The following is a 17,271-nucleotide window of genomic DNA, read 5'->3' as shown; positions in this document are numbered from 1 at the left end:
TTGAATTTGAAGTAAAACCCACTAATGCAGTTATGCTTCTTGTCAATTGTCATTTAAGTCAATAGTGTTGTTTTGTATAAGAGAACAGATTATTCAAACACAGTAACATGATGCATAATAAAGTAATTTATCTGATACATTTGTTTATACTTTCACAGTTCCACTTGTTAGTTGTTAAGTTATGTTATAAGGTACAAAATCACAAACAGAAAGATACTTAAAACAGAACATACAAAATCAAAAATCCTAAAATCAACATCTAATTTGTTCGTTGCACTTTATGGAATCGCTCGCAGTACATCAACTGCAGTGATGTGTTTTCATCACTAAGTCGTGCATTACACGATTAAACAAAGCTAACAAGTCTCAAAACATAACTTTATTGATTTCTTAACCAAATAAACTACACATACACGTGATTAAACTAGCAACAAGACAAGAGTTCTCCAACCGACTCTTGAAATTCACATACAACTTCTAACATACGTGCATGCAAAAACTGGGGAACACATACTGTACAGAATAAAACGCTTACCCTCGCCAATAGTTATATTACATTTTTCATATATATATATAATCCAAAATATTATATTACCCGAGAATCTTGTCCATCCAGAAGTTACTTATTTCAGTTCTCAATTGCCGCTCCCTATAACATCAAACCTACAAAACCCATAACCATAATTAAAATCATAAAACACACTTTTAAACACAAAATGCAATAATCAGATGAACTTTTTACCTAATTATTCCTGGTCTTTTTCAGCTATTGATGACGTGTCATCATCTCTTGAACTTAGAGTCCCGGGATTCATCCTCTGAACCTCCTCTCTGGTATAAATAAAGATCTTCCTAACCATGCCACAGAATTCCCTGCCCCACAGACACGCGCACATTAGAACATATATTGTTTTATTCAAAAAATAAATATATTATTGTAAAAGACTAAAAACTGAAAATACTTACGGCCAGGGATCATCTCCAACAAGCATCATGTCACCTTCATCATCCGTATACACAACAAGCCAGTTTCTGCTGTGGCTCTTTAGTTCACCACCAAACTCAAATAAAGCATCTAGCTCAGCGATCAATTCATCATAGTTGTTAAACTTAGTGAGGTCCACAGATCTACCAAGGGCAATCCCTTGCTTATGAACCTGAAAAGGTTAACCATCAAAGTTAGCACAGCAATTATAGTCAATGGATGTAAAAAAACTGACTTGTCAGTAGTAAACGAGTCGAACATTCAGTGAACTGTTCGCAAAACATTCGACTGAAAGTTCGTTTATGAACAATAAAACCTTTTCATTTGGTTGAACAAACAAACATGACCAAATGCCTCATATGTTCATTTATGTTCGTCATATTCTGTTTCCGAACAGATTTGTCCATCAGTAATGGAGATCACATTAGTAGGAATATAGGCTGATACGTCTCAAGCTTGTGTTTCAAAATTTGCTTATGTTCATTCTATTACATTCATTTATTTTTGTTAGATTACGTTTGTTTAAGTTCTTTCGTTAATATATTCATTTAAAATTTTTTTGCCACATTACTACTTAGTCTGGTTTTAGTAACTTTTTAGACCCAACAGATTATTTTTAACATTACTTTTAATTGGTTTTAGTACGGTTATGTCCGTTCATCTTCGTTTACGTTTGTGAACCGTTCATTTATACTGTTAAAGAACGAACTTAACGAATGAACATGAACAAGAAACCCCTGTTCGTTTAACTGTCTGCATTCGTTCGTTTGTTCGGTTAGAGTTAAAAGAATGAAGATGAGCATGCTCCAGTTCGTGTTCGTTTACAAGCGTACTTGCCGGGCAGGTTACACGTGTTAAAACTGTAAATACTTTGCACGGTTGCTGACCTGGTTGCCCAGAAAGTAAGTCAACAGTCAATATGACTACGAAGTAGTAAGTACTATGACTTATTTTTTAATTAACAATTTGATTTCTTTAGTGAGGAGATTTAAAAGCTTTATTTGTTAATGATACACCATCGGCTCATTTGGCCCATTTCATTTTAAACTATTTTACCAAACTTGACCCGTCAATGCATTTATTAGTAAAGGGGTCAAAATTGTAACTGTAAAATAGAATTACCTTTGTGCAACTTCTTGTTGAACCACTGTGAGCTTTAACGTTAACATCCTTTACAACTGACTGGAAACTTTGGTAATCTTTCTCTTGCTCTTCATCCATTACCAAATTGTTAACAGCTTTCAAGTGCATTGACTGTTCCAACCTTAAGTCAGAGTCAAAGGAGAGATTTTGTTGAGACTGCAAACTGTTGCTTACATCAGATGCATTTGTGTTACCAGCAAGCGGTACACCAAATATTTTGCAGTTTCCATCTTTGGGTTTCACGGGTTCATCATGTTTAACCAGTTTTGTCATCAGGTCACTGGTATAAAGTGGTGGTGGCATCAGCCAGTTCCCGTGTTGCTGACTAGGATGAAGGGCGTAATCGTCGTAAGCACTGTACCTACCATCTCTTGTTGTCTGGTATGATATTTCACTTGATTGAATACCGGTTTTTGTACCACTGCCTAATAGACTAAGGGAGAGATTGGAGGGTAAAATGGACCACGGATTTGTTTGGCCACTGGTTGGTGTAGAATCATTGGTTGTGCCAAAACCCGACAATAGATCTGTGAAGGAGGATCCAATAGTCCTAATGGGCATAAGTTTATCCGGCTCGTAACCCGACCCATAATGTTGAGAAACAGAAAACGGGCTAAGTTTTTCATCATTTGTTACAGAAGGTGTCCATTGAAAGGATCGGTCACAAGAATCTGGCTCTTTACATTCCATGAAAGTGGTTCGCAAGGTCGATTTTTCTTGACCTTGACCTTGCAAGACCCTTGAGAATGCACTTGCGGGTGAAGGGTCCGCTGCAGCCATTTTTGATTGTCCTGCATAGAGTCAACTTGTTGAAAATAATTTTCATACTTCAAGATTACTCAACTAATGAAATTGTTATGGTAAAATATTGTTCTCTGAGGGATAATGTGTCTTAAAATCATCTACTGAAGAGAGTAGAGAGAGAAGGTATGATTTCAATTCATTGTAAGTGTTTCATAAATAGAGATCTAGGTACACATATAAAAAAAGAATGATCTCAAAAGTGTTAGTAAGTCAACATAACTAACTCACAAACTAAGTCCACCCTTCTCTACTTTATAGGCCATCTAGTAGTTTCATTTATACCAAATTTAGCCAAAAACACGCGTACATAGAAAATGCTTATAAAAATAATGGAAAGACGATAATACCTTTGTATCGATCTATCAATGATTTGATGTACAAAAAACTAGGGTGTTTTGTCTTTTTACAATATTATAACATGTTGATTGAATTCGGCATAAACGAGACAGGATACATAAAGTAGTTTGAATAAACAGGTGGCCATAATGAATTTTTTGAATATTTTGATAACCTTCAATTCTCCAAATACATTATCCCTTTTTAATCATGACTAGTGCGTTACTTATTTATAACAAAAAATACAACTGACAAAAAAGTACCTTCTCTAGTAAGAAGAGAGGAATCAGGAGATGTAGGCAAAATGTTTGCCGGGGTCGTTTTTGCCTATGCACGGGAAGTGTATTAATTGTAGGAGGCATAAGAGCAGGTTCTATTTTCCAAGGTGAAACCCTGTCTGGACGGGGTATTGAGGAAGTTTCATCCCAACGTACCTTCAACCGATACAAAATATTTTATAGTTTGTGACACTCATCACAAAATAAGGTACAATTTGATAAGAATATTAGTAGTACCTTCAAACATCTCCATTTAGATTCAGGCCACATTTTCGAAGCACGCTCTTCAATCCCAACAATGGTTCCAGTAAATCTAAATATTAAACAAATTATAATGCATTAATACCAAAATGAAGAGATGCAATCCATAAGATGTTTTTTGGAATAATTCTAGTCAACTATACCTTTGCTCAGGTGCCTCTTCACCTTCAAACCTCATGTTGAATCTCATGCCTATAGAATAATTGTTCTTGACAGATTCCATGTATTGATCATATGGAACAATGAACTCTGCAGGACTAGTCCTGTGGAATTAAAGAAAATTGTTATTAAATACCGGGACTAGGCCTGTAAATGAACCGAACGTTCATTGAACATTTCATGAACTGTTCGACAGAAAGTTCTTATGTTTGTTTATTTAATAAACGAACGAACATGAACAAAAATATTTTGTTCATTCGGTTAAACGAATAAACATAAACACATTGTTTGTTCACTTACGCTCGTTCACTAAATTCGTTTATGTTTGTTCGTTTACTTTATTCGTTTACGTTCACTAATATAATCATTTAAATTTTTTTGCCTCATTGCATATTAGTCTAGTTTTAATAGCATTTTAGGCCCAACACATTGCTCTTCACATTGCTTTAAACTAGGTTTAGCTCATTTATGTTCGTTCATCTTTGTTCAGTTAGGTTCGTTCGTAAACCGTTAGTTTATACTTTCAATGAACGAACATAAACGAACACAAACATGTTCATTTTCTTAACAAACGAACACAAACAACAAAACTTTGTCTGTTTAAATGTTAGTGTTCAATCGTTTGTTCGGTTAAACTGTTAAAGTCAAACAAACACAAACATGCCGCGTTCGTTTACACGTTAAATGGGACGGTTGAATGATAAAAATGTTGAAATGCCTCTTAAAAAAACATAAAACGATTATCTCCAACTTTTACATACCTGGGTTTGTAATAAACCGTAAAGAATGTTCCGGTTTGATTGGCGTGCCAGGCTGTCGCAAGGACTCCAAGGTGCATGCTATGACTCGATATAACAGATGAAGGAACGTTTGTTTGCTGTCTCATTGCACGTCTTACTCCAACTCGAAGTTCACCATTCTCGCCTCTGCATATTATCATGAAAGTGAAAATAAACTTATAAATACATGGATTCTTAAAATTAAAAGTGAAATTAATTATTATTATTATTATTATTACTACTACTATTACTATTATTATTACTACTACTACTATTACTATTACTATTACCTTAGAAAAATAAAAGCATCACCAGCTACAAGTCTTTTGGAACTAACAAAGACACTCCAACCACTTTGAAGCAGATGCCTCCGCGGTTGACCTGCCATTTACAAACAATTATAAATGTTTATTTCTTACAACTAAACAAGTTTCCATCTAATCAATCAATAACCATTTCAACGTACCTCGGAAGATGTGCCTAAAGCGCCATTCATTTCCGTGTAAATCCTTAGCCACCAATTCCTGAGTTGGAGGTTGCCTAGACATGTCCTGCACAAAAAGAACAAGAAAACATCCATCACCAACAACACAAATTAAGATTGAGCAAAAACACTAAATAATAAAACTATAACCAAAATAACCAGCTAGTCATCCGGTTATAATTTTTTTGTAACCAATTTTGTTGGTTTGGTTATGGTTATATGTGAATAAATAACCGAACTATGACCAACATAAGAACGTACCTTTATACTTACTTTTTATAACTAAACATTTGAAAAAATTTTGTTATATCGTTTCATGGTAATATATTAGTTGTGATTTATTCTCATATATAATTAAAATGTATTACTAAAATTATTTTAAAATTAGCTTCAATCCACCCATGTTCAAAGACAACAGTTAACTGATGGTTAATGAAACTAACCAAACCAATTATTCTAATAACCAAGTTAACCGAACCGTTTACAACCGAAAATGATTTGTTACGAAAACCTATAAAATGAAACATCTGTTATAGCCCATAACCAAACCGCGTTTACAAATTAAACTAACTCGGGAAAGAAAAGTAATCTTTTCAAGTAAGCTACAAACCAATGGAGGAAGACATTCATCAGCATGTCTTCTCAAAACTGAAAATCCACCATGAGTGCTAGTATCTGAAGCAGTCAACGTCTTGCAGAAAGAATGCACACGAAACTGTGGTTCTGGTGGCAGCGCTTCTTTCTTCTCAACTGCATATTCGTCTTGCTGCCATAACAAAAACGATGATTAAACCATCAACGATCTAAACAACATATAAACAGATCATCCGAACTCGTCAAGTTCATGATACTCACATTAGGTTCAGGCATCAGAGTAATTTGTGCAAACACCTCATCTGTATCCGGTTCCGCCTAAACACGCACAAAACAAAAACTCAATCAAACTAACAACCATAACACAGAATCTACCTCAATTTTCAATGATTGTACTTTCAACTGTGATAGAACACGATAGTTAATTGTGTATAGGGGTATTATTGTACTTTGGTATAAAGATTGTCAGGGTGACCAATAACCGAACCAAAAACCAACATAACCAAACCAAAATTAACCGAAAATTGGTTATCGGTTATCTTTTGTACCCTCGGTTAACCGAAAATAACCGAACCATTCATATTTTCATATAGTATTTATACCTCTATTTCATATATTTAACTCTCCATTTCATGTATTTATACCTTCATTTCACGTATATATGCATTCATTTATGTACTTCGAAGTAAAAGTTTTAGCCTAAATTAAACGTTGGTTATTAATCGAAATTAACCAAACCGATTAACCGTAAACCGATTGGTTAATTCAGTTGAGCCTAATAACCAGACCAAGCTGTGCACACCCCAATAGTTTGTTGATATTTTCTTGTATAGATTCTCTACCTTCAACTCGACGTTAAGAACTCGGCAGAGTATCTTCGCCGGAAGGTTATACACCGGCATCTGTTGATCAGCCACCTGATTCGTAGACGCCTCGACCTATCAAAACCAATAATCAACAAAAAAGTATATATAAAATCTCAAATAAATTCACAAAAAATATATATATAATAACTTAATCTGATTAACAACAACAAACCTGCTCGATATGTCCTTGAGGAAAGTAAAACACTAGGTCGTCTTTACGAGGCACGGTAACGAGTGGACCAGCACAAGCTCGCCATAGATCCTTATATAGAGCCATATCCTCATCAGCTACACACACACACACACATATATATATATATATATTATTAATTAAGCAACAATTCAGATTCAAGTGAAATCAAACAGATAATAATATCATAACCGTAACGGAATATACCTTTACTGTGACCGGAGACGGAAACTCCGTTAACTTTGGTTGAAGCAACTTCAGAAGACGTCATAATATTAATTATTCGATGTAATAAGACTCTCAAATCATCAGCTTAGCAAGCAAGAGATTAAGTGTGAGAGAAACAAGGATTATTCTTGTGTTGCTAAATCGGACACAAAGACAATTGGCGAATCAATCTATAAGCAGAAGAAGAATATAATCTTAATATTATTATTTGTTTATGAGGATTACAGATTTGACGAATTTAGAGAGAGAGAGAAAGAGGCTTTTGGAGAGACAAAGGGGTCAAAACTGGTAGTGCAATTATTTCATTTTCATTCGCAGGTCCTCATTCTGAGACAACTGTGTGTGTATGGTCACCGGTTATTGCCGGTTATTCAACTTTTCTACGGGGTCTACTCTTTTTACACCCTAATTGTTCTTGACATACAACGCGTTAGGTTTTTTATCAATGACGAAACTTGAACAAAAATGTCGTCAACCGGACTCAAAGTATATATAAACTTTCATAAATGAGGGGGAGCTGGATTCAAATTTTTGGTCTAAAACAAATAAATTTACACTACGTATAAAAATTTTCAGACATAAATAGGTATATTTACACTACTGCGCAAAAGAACAAGGGGGCATTCGTCGTTGTTTGTTATGTAATTTTAACCATGAGAACATTTTGTTGAAAAAATCATAAACCTTATGTATCCTACTACCTAATGAGATTATATAAGAAGATTAGAGGCGGAAAAAGTTAGTGAAACCCATGACAATTTTTGATATTATAACATGTTATTAGAGCCGGGGTTTTAAAAAGAGCAACATCTGTAGATTCCGTAATAGAAAAAATTGTTTGCTCATATCTTACATTTTATAGACCCTGTCAATTTTTGTTTGTTATAAGTGGAATTTAGTTAATTTATTGAGTAGGTGTGAGTGTGTGACTGTTTGCTTTGTATATGGATTAAACTAGAGGGGCTAATTATGGTTACCAACAAAACTTATTTGGGCACATTTATATATAAACAAAAGTTAAAGGTTTTGTTGTATTTATAATTTCAATAAACCGGCCAGTAACAGTGACCCCCGGTTTCCAGACCGCAGTGCTGTGTGCCTTTGGAAGGACCGAGAGTGCAACTTGGAAACTTGTGTGCAATGATAAATTATGCTAATTTAATATTTCTTATATAATGAAATATAATACTTTATACAATTCTTTATTTGTTTGTATTTAAAAGGTGGGCAAATGTTTCTCTCTTACCTACTACCTAGGGCGTTCTAGTCGCCTCTTATTCGGGTACCCGAGTTGATCAAGCACACCAGCCTGCCCAAGGCGAGTTGGGTAGCGGTAAAGTAAACTCAAAATCAATTTAATTGCAATTATAAAAATAAAATAATTAATCCCATTCTTTATACTATAAATGCTCATTTAAATACTTACAGAAAAAAAAGCTGTTTCCTTCTCCCACAACAGTGGTAATACTTGTGCCAGTTACTGTCCCAGTGTCCCACCAGCTTGTAGGGGTTAGAAAACTCGAACTATTAACCAAAATAAACCATAACTAAACAACACCAACGGGTATTGTCAAATAAATTTAATAACTGGCCATTCGGTTTTGAGAGATGTTTGGAATTGAGTTTGAAAAACGTTTATTGGCTTATTGGTGTTTTTAAAAATCGAATAAGTTAAAATGTGCTTGGCAATCAAAAAAATCTTTTTTATTTTAGTTTTTTGAAATGGTTAAAAAGCAGTTTTCTAAAAGCCCAAAATCATCATTTTTGAAAATGACTTTTTGAAAAACTAATAAGCATTTTCCAGACTCAATCCCAAACATACTCTTTGTTACGATTAATGGGTCTTCGATACCGACTTTAATCGAAACCGAACTATACTTGTATGTTTGTGTTCCCATCTTTTACATATTTATCTTTTATACCTCATTTTTCAGCTCCAAAAAATTAAATATACTTCGCAAGTTGCAACTATATGATGTTTGGAACAGCAAAACCAAGTTTGGAGTCGATATATTTAGCTTCAAAAATTCATAATTGAGCTTTGAACACCATAGCCAAATCATTTTCAATTGCACAATTGAAAAAATAACAATCAAATGGCTTGGACAATTATCCGAACTTAACCAAAACTGACTCGTAATCGACGCTTAAATGACCATTTAGCCATGGTGCTGGTTAAGCTATCCTCCATAGCCGAAGCTCGATTATGGTGAAGTCACCATAACCGGACCAACTTTGTGCACCCCTACCAACGTATATAGTCACACCACCTCCAAAATCGTAATCGTCTCTTGGCCCGTTTGCATCACCACCACACCCCGACACCTTCGAACCTACTTTAGTCCTCACTGGTCACTTTTTTTTTGTAGTCTCTCCCCCCCCCCTCTCTTCTAATTAATAATTTTCTCAGTATCGTAAACTTATTTGTTTTCGTCCGAAAATTTTTATACGCAATGTAATTTTATCTGTTTTCGTTCAAAAATTCAAGTCCCCCATCCCACCCCGTCTAGAGTTTTCGTTCAAGCTTCGACACTGCCCACAAGCCCAAGTTGAGACGTTCCATAATCACCTATTGTATTTCTTTACACTAGACGGGTGCCCGCGCGATGCAGCAGGTGTTTGAACATGTTAATCACGTACAAATATAAGTGTTTATTGTTCGGTTAAAACTTTGAAATCGTTTAAATCGGTCATTGGTTTGACTTCTTTTTTATTTTTCTTTTTTACTTTCGGTTTGTTGGTCGGTTTCAAAATTTTCAAAACGTAGTGAATGGTTGGTTCGCGGTTTATATCGGCAACCGGCCATATGAAACCAGAAAAGACTGTAAATTAACCTAATTGCAATATGATTTCTTTTGTAATATTGGTTGTTATTATTTCGCGTCCTAGATCTTCCATTAATATTTACCATTTATGTGGCTAAAATTATCAATTTTTATTTATGATCATCTCAAGTATCATATTATGTTGGTTTTTAGTTAAAATTGACGGTACATTTAAATTATTAATTCTTTTAAACTAAATTTATTATTAAAGTTTAAACTGTGAAACCAAGCTGGAACCATGTCGTTAGTAACGATTCGGTTTCAACTTTCAATGGTTGAGTTTGGTTTTGGACGACAAAAAATCAGTATTAACGGTTGGACTCACAAGTTTAACTTAAAAAACATCAAAACCGACACTGAACACCCCTACGTAACATATTAATTTATTTAAAATGAAAAAAATTACAACAATATCGTATCCAAATTAAAGAGAATATAATACTCGTTTTTATGGTGCAATTTGTTTATAAAAATATTAACGTATGAAAAAGCTATAGTCGTTTAAAATAACGGGTGGGAAGTTAATTTACAAGTTAAATTAAAAACATAATATGGTTAAAGATGAGGGACCAAACTTGTAAGTTGAATGGATTGTGTTTAAAAGACATGTTTACCCTTACTAACACATGTACCTTATGCTTTAAGTGTTGTAAATTACTTAAAAATAGATGTCTTAATTTGCCATTGTTTGGTGTATTATATATAATATAGATATTATTAGACTATTAGTTAATTCCATTATAGAATAATAAGCATATTTCCTTTATGGTGGGTTACTTAATCCACGTTTCCTTCTAAATTCTAATCATATACATGAAACTCTTGCATGTTAGGTACTAGTTGATTGCTTACGGCATGTGTAAATCATCTATATCATAATAATAAGTGAAGAAAATTGGTTCAAAGTCTTGTCCTTCTTGTGTGATTATTTTTTGAGTCTCTTTGACCCAATCAACGTGTTACTATCAGTTGGTTTGTGGAATGACACCCTCAAAGCGGACTTTGATGTACGGGAGGTTAGAGTCGTTTTTTGTTTTTGTTTTTTTTTTCTTAGGGTCATGAGACTGATAGTTTTGTGGTTTTTAATGGTTGTGCTTTTTAGATAAATTATTGTGGATGCTTAGTTTTTAAAAGAAGATTAACTTCGATAATCTTTTATCAGTTTATTTGTTATATATTCATATTTACAAGTTTTAAGATTTCTTAATAACTATATATATACTTATATTTTACATCAAAATCGACTAACTATATTTCCTATTGGATTTCCTAAATACATGTAAACTTATAAATTTACATGTAATAACTAATAACGATGATTTGCTTGATTATCTTTTTTCAATTAACAATGAGAGGATATTGATCTTTACTTCCAAAGTCCCATATTAGCTCATATAAACTTAAAAAACTTGTAATATAGAATTTAGTTATTACAAGTAATGTATTACATTTTCATTATGCATTCTTGTTACGTAACTGTCACACATTTCTCTTTACGCTATTTTAATTATCTTTTATGCACCAGACAAAAACGTGTTATACGGTTATTATAGTTCTTAAAATATTTATCGGTTATTCCACATCATATATACACTTCATAACTAATAAAAAGGGTGGTTCATTAAAGACTAGAAAATTTATGGCTTTAAAAGACACTTAGTTAAAGTCGAAGGACAATTAAAAACAACTATTTGAGTGTCTAACCATGATACCAGTCGGTAGATACGTGACATCAAGGGACCATATGTTTGTCACAACTTGGTGACGTGGACTTATTACGGAATCTAAACGGAGTTGAATTCCACTTTATATTTTATTATTACAATTAAATTAATAAATGGCGGACTTGAAAACGGAATTCAAAGTAATTTTACTCAAATAATTTCAGTAGAAACAACATACTTTAGCAACAACGAATGAGCATCCGCCATGTGTGTTGCACGAGTGGTGCATTTTCGTGGAGGGTCCCACCTTATTGCCGCCCCCTGTACTAGCCGCGTTTTTGGACGGCTTTTTCTTTGACCATCATTCTCTCCGAACTCAGGTCAATCAGTTACCTTGTACGGATGCTCCAATGACGAAAGATCACCGTCAGCTGGCCCTAACTAAATGTACGGAGCCTTAAACGCCTCTAAGTCATCTCCAGTTCCGGGAAAACCCAACCGTTCTAATGCCACTTCTGGTAAAACCCGGACGCCCTTAAGATCGAATTGGATATTAGTCTTTATTCATTGAGTCACTCATATCCATCCAAAGTGTTGTTTACAAGGATTGAACCTAGGTCTACATTGAGAACCTAAACTTTCTGCCACTACATCACATTACAAATGATTAAATTCTTTAATTCAAACATGGTTCATGATTTTGTTTTGGTTAAAAAGATTAATCCTAACTTATTTATATTTACAAATTATAAACTCTATAAACTCTGATAACCCAAACAAACATATTTAACTTATATGTTTAAACTTCCCAAACAAATAGACAGATAAAAATCAAATTATAAATGTGTTAACTTGGTCATAAACATGTTAACTTGTCATCATGTTTTATTAAACATGTTGATAGGTTGATCTATTTATTTAAACGCAATAATGATTAAACAGTTCAAGCATAATGAGCCAAGCTTCTTCGAACTCGAGCCGAACACAAGCCTCAAATACTCCTTTAGTTACCGAGCCTGAGTTTGAGCCTTGTGTATTCTTTAGTTTAGCACTTTTGGAGTTTGGACTGCTTTATATCAATTTCACATCGCACAAACCGTGTTGGAGCCGAGCTTTTGTTCGTTTAAGGTACTACACTAACTCAAGCCGAGCTTAAGCTCATTTAAAGTTTTCCTAAAATGATACAAAAATAATTAAGAATGTATATAAATTAATTAACATATACTACCTCCGTCCCAATTTAAATGTCCTAGTTTGACATTTTCGGTTTTTCTTATTTAATTTTGACCGACAATATTTTTGTTGTGTTATATAATACTTGATGTAAAATATATGAATGGATTGGGTTTTAAATGTATTTTACATTGATATAATTTTCATCAAGTATTATATGACACGAACAAAAATAATTTCAGTCAAGGTTGCAAAAGAAAGACTTGAAAAGTCAAACTATGACATTTAAATTGGGACGGAGGGAGTAATAAACAAGCCGAGCCCGGACTTAAAATAACAAATCATGAACTAAACCCAAACTTAAAAAACACAACTCACAAGCCGAGCTCAAGCTCTAGTAAGTCAAAATGAAGTAAACTCATACTCAGCTCAACTTGTTTCAGCCATAGTTAGGTATTTAATCAAACGAGTTAGTAGGTGATCATGAAATTAAATATTGTTGCCAATTTGCCACCCTGTTGATGTTCACTCTATATTATTATTTATAATTTATAAGTAGGAAGCGGTTAACCAACAAAGTTTAAACAAAATATGTTCGAAGCATGCGAATTGAAGAGAAAAACCAAGCAGTGAGATTTTGGTTAATAAGTTAAAACTAAGTGTATAATTAATTAAACTATATCACGAAAATCAAGTGGAGTAATGTATTTACTCCGTGCAAATTTACAAGTAGAGTAATAAAAAGACTCTACTTGGTGTTTGTGATACAATATAATTATGTTATACAATAAATTTCACTTATTTACCATTTTTCTACCCAGTCCATTTTCTTTTAGTTGGTATTCTTCGAACGAAAGTGTTAATTTGTATACGATCATTTTTAATATTCATTTTTCAATTGAGTTTATGCACAAAAACAAGGATTAACTTTGCTTCTCGCAGGTGGTGAGGCTAGGTAAGGGGAGGGTTGGGTGTTGAAAAAGAAATATAAAAATCGTTTTTGGGTGATAATGTGATAATGTTTTTTGGTGTTTTTAAAATTTCTTATTGGGTGTTTTTAAATAATTGTGTTTTCATGGTATGGCGGCTAAGTGGCTAATTAGACCGTTCCAACGTTTTTGGTGGCCCTAAGCAAACTAATAAGTTGAGGCATTTAAATTTTTTTTTTTTAATATAAACCCTCCTCCTTTATCCAGACTTGGAGACCGGCAATTATAAACTAAAAAGGTTTATAGTTGACGGAGTTACAAAGTTTTTTTTTAAATAGGTTTAGATGAAATATATAAATAAAATTTATAAAGATCATTTAGTGTGTGTGTAAATATGAAAATATGTTTAGATAAAATTTATTTTTTTAGCTTTAATCGTTGCAAATTGTTTAATAAAAAGATTATAATCAATTTCTTTTAAAACTCCTTTTCAATTGACAAAATAGCTAAACCATTTAACTTTTCTTGTGACATTGTAGATCTTAAATAATTTTTTAACAATTTTAATTTGAAAAAGCCACGTTCATCGGAAGCAACTATTACTAGAACACTTAACATAATTCTATAGGCAATGAATGCATACGAAAAACAATTAAAAATTTTAATATAATTTAATATATCAACTTGTGTGTTAGATTCTACATGTATATAATATCTCGAAGTAATTTTAATTCTTGAAATAGATCTAAAACCATCAATATCTACTTTATCATCATGGTTCAATAAATTTCCTAGATGAACGTACCTTTTTTTTAAAGTTTCTTCGTTAAAAGAGTTTTAACTTTTATATACTACCTAGATCTCGCGCTGTAGTTATTATGTTTGATTTCTTGTTTTTTATAAACTATGTCTACTCCCATGGCACTAAATTCAGGTTTTTTTTATTATTTGAGCCTCTCTATTTAACTCAAATTAGTCCAATCCAATATATATATATATATATATAAATTTTTGGGGGCCTTATTTTTTAATGGCCCTAAGCCCTTATGCTTGGTTAGGATGAAAGTCCAACCAAGCTAACTATACATATTTTTTTCTTTATGTTTTTATGCTTCCTTGTTATGGATGCTTTCACTACGTACATGTTTCTCACGAAATTGTATTATAATATTTAGGTGAACTTTACTTCCCATTGAGGGATAAGGGATTAGTGTTTTATGAATTTAAGCTTTTTAAATAAAATCTGAAATTGAAAACAAATGTAATAAATTGGCGTCTAAAGTTATGCGGGTCCTTATTTAACTGAATATTTAAGTACTCTTATTTCGATGTTTATATTTGAAATATGTTTTATAAACCGCACTTTCAATGATCAACACTAAAGCGAAAATTTAGTGATTAAATCTTTCTCTTGTATCCTTTGTTAGTGGAACACATGCTTCACTTTTTTTAGTTTGGCTGTAAGACGAGTACACCATTGGGTGGGTTATTCATCGCTAATATTCCAATGAACACTATATCTAAGTTATTTGTAGTGGCGGTCTAAGGTTTTTGGAGGCCTCAATCAAACTAAAAAGTTGGGGGCCCTTTCTCAAAAACTTTTTGATATAACCCTCGTGTTTCCCCAAGCTTAATACCGACAACATTATTATTAGTAATAATTTTAGCTATTCAACAAACTTCTAATTTGTAATGTTCAAGTTTTTTACTAAAAAGCAAAGAGAATATTAACAATGCTCTAATCACTAACTAGCAAATAACAAGCAATTCACATAATTGAATTGAAATTAGATTTAGACACTAATCTTTAAAGTTTGACATAATTAATTTAAGGGCTGTAAAATAGTGTAAACCCCTTCGCAATTTGGCAACTGGACGTTTGATCCACACAACACAATAAGTATAATTTAATTTGAAGGCAATTGGAAATACATATTTTATAATGACAGTTTTCAATTCCAGTATTAATATTAACTAGTATTTAAACCCGCCACATTAATGCGACGGGGTTGTTAATTTTTTTTAAGAGATTTAAGACTTTCGTTTTAGCACCTTGTACTTGCTACTCAAAAATTAAACACGATCGTATTAATTTCTAGTGGAACTTCATTTCATATCTATCATCTAATGTGAAGGGGAATTAAACCGCTCACAGTTTTTAACCATAATTACCAAAACATTCGAAATACAAATAACATTACTGTGACATCTGACCCGATCCGACCCGACCCAGGTACCCGTTTCTCTGACCCGATCTCTTTCTTTTATGATTTAATATTTATTTATACTTATATTTTACTTTTAATAATAATAATATACTTTTCCTTCCCGCCTCTTTCTCTCTCTTTCTTTCCGCCGTCCCGTCCCTCTCCTTCTCTCTTTCCGCCTTCTTTTCCCTTTTGTCGCCGTCCCGCCCTTAAGCCTTGTTTCCCTCTTTTTCTTCTAACTCTTTGCTTGTCCTTTGTTCCTTCCCGCCTAAGGTTGACTGCGCAGCTCCACGCGCCAGACTCCCTTGCAAGGAATCCTGCGTGAAGACCACCTGTTTCAGCGATACGCGAGACGAACTCTTCTCGCAGCGCGCTAAGAATTGTAATTCTTCTCGCAGCGCGCTAAGAACGGAAGTTCTTCCCGCGACGCGCTAAGGATTTGTAGTTCTTCTCGCAGCGCGCTAAGAATCGTAGTTCATCCCTCGACGCGCGAAGAATTATAGTTCTTCCCGCGGCGCGCTAGGAATTTTAGTTCCTCCCGCGGCGCGCTAAGAAATGTGACTCTTCCCGCGGCGCGCTTAGAAATGGTAGTTCTTTCAGCGACGCGTTAAGGATAGTTCTGTCTGCCTTCGCGCTCGCGCTCTCTTGACCTTCTGTGTCTGCCTTCGCGCCTTAGCCTTCTCGCGCTGAACCCTTTGAGTTTCTTCTCGCCGTTTGCTTTTGTAATGTCTTTTCTTCTGAGCTGTTGACCTAACCTATCTAATGTCTGAATAGTTACTTTCGGCGCAGCATGCGTACCAACCCCATTGGTTGGTAGAAAAAGTGACTGACATTATCTTTTGAGATCTGCTTTTCCATGCTTTAACCAGTAACTTTATCTGTCCTCTCCCATGCCTTTTTCTGAATCCTGTCAGCCTTTTTCTCTTTTTCCCTGCTACCATATCTTTTGATATCTTTACTTTTCAGAACTTTTTACTGTTGATATCTTTTCTTTTACTTTTGGAGATCTTTTCTAGGGTTTGTGTCCCCTAGGGTTTGCCTATATATAGTACTATTTTCTTAACACTTCACACACTACACTTATTCTCTTCCTCCCTTTTTGCTCTCTGCCGTTGTTCTTCAGCCGCCTCCCTCCTCTCTTGCCTCCGTTTTCTCCTCTCCTCTGCCCTGTTTTCCGGTAATATATTATATATAATAACTTATTAATTATGCTAACTTATAATCAAGACTTAAAACAAATCATTAAAACAATAATCTTGTTTATAGGTTAACTTGTGCTTGTTTAAAGTTGGTTCTTGCTTTATCTATCATCGCATCTTTCTCAAGTGAGTAATCTCGTACCTAATCCCTTTTTGCTTTTAATGTT

General features: G+C 33.8%; 1 protein-coding gene and 1 pseudogene across 2 annotated transcripts in view; one reads left to right on the top strand and one right to left on the bottom strand.

Moving 5' to 3' along the window:
- LOC143613835 (transcription factor ICE1-like) overlaps positions 1-17,271 on the top strand; it is an 89,481-nt gene that overhangs the window by 3,053 nt on the left and 69,157 nt on the right. The window lies entirely within an intron of this gene.
- LOC143613834 (auxin response factor 2A-like) lies at positions 365-7,372 on the bottom strand (annotated as a pseudogene). Its single transcript, XR_013150188.1, has 15 exons — positions 7,087-7,372; positions 6,862-6,977; positions 6,666-6,761; positions 6,085-6,141; positions 5,840-5,995; positions 5,212-5,296; positions 5,036-5,126; positions 4,728-4,892; positions 3,951-4,070; positions 3,784-3,859; positions 3,532-3,702; positions 2,108-2,919; positions 967-1,157; positions 742-873; positions 365-661 (listed from the first exon to the last, which is right to left on the bottom strand). The product of XR_013150188.1 is annotated as an auxin response factor 2A-like (transcript).

Source organism: Bidens hawaiensis, unplaced genomic scaffold (assembly GCF_021521415.1).
Source record: "Bidens hawaiensis isolate Kalapana, Puna unplaced genomic scaffold, B.hawaiensis_p1.1 tig00038460_1, whole genome shotgun sequence".
Taxonomy (NCBI): domain Eukaryota; kingdom Viridiplantae; phylum Streptophyta; class Magnoliopsida; order Asterales; family Asteraceae; genus Bidens; species Bidens hawaiensis.
Note: the sequence above shows the minus strand (reverse complement) of the source record. Positions and strands in the feature narration are given on the sequence as shown.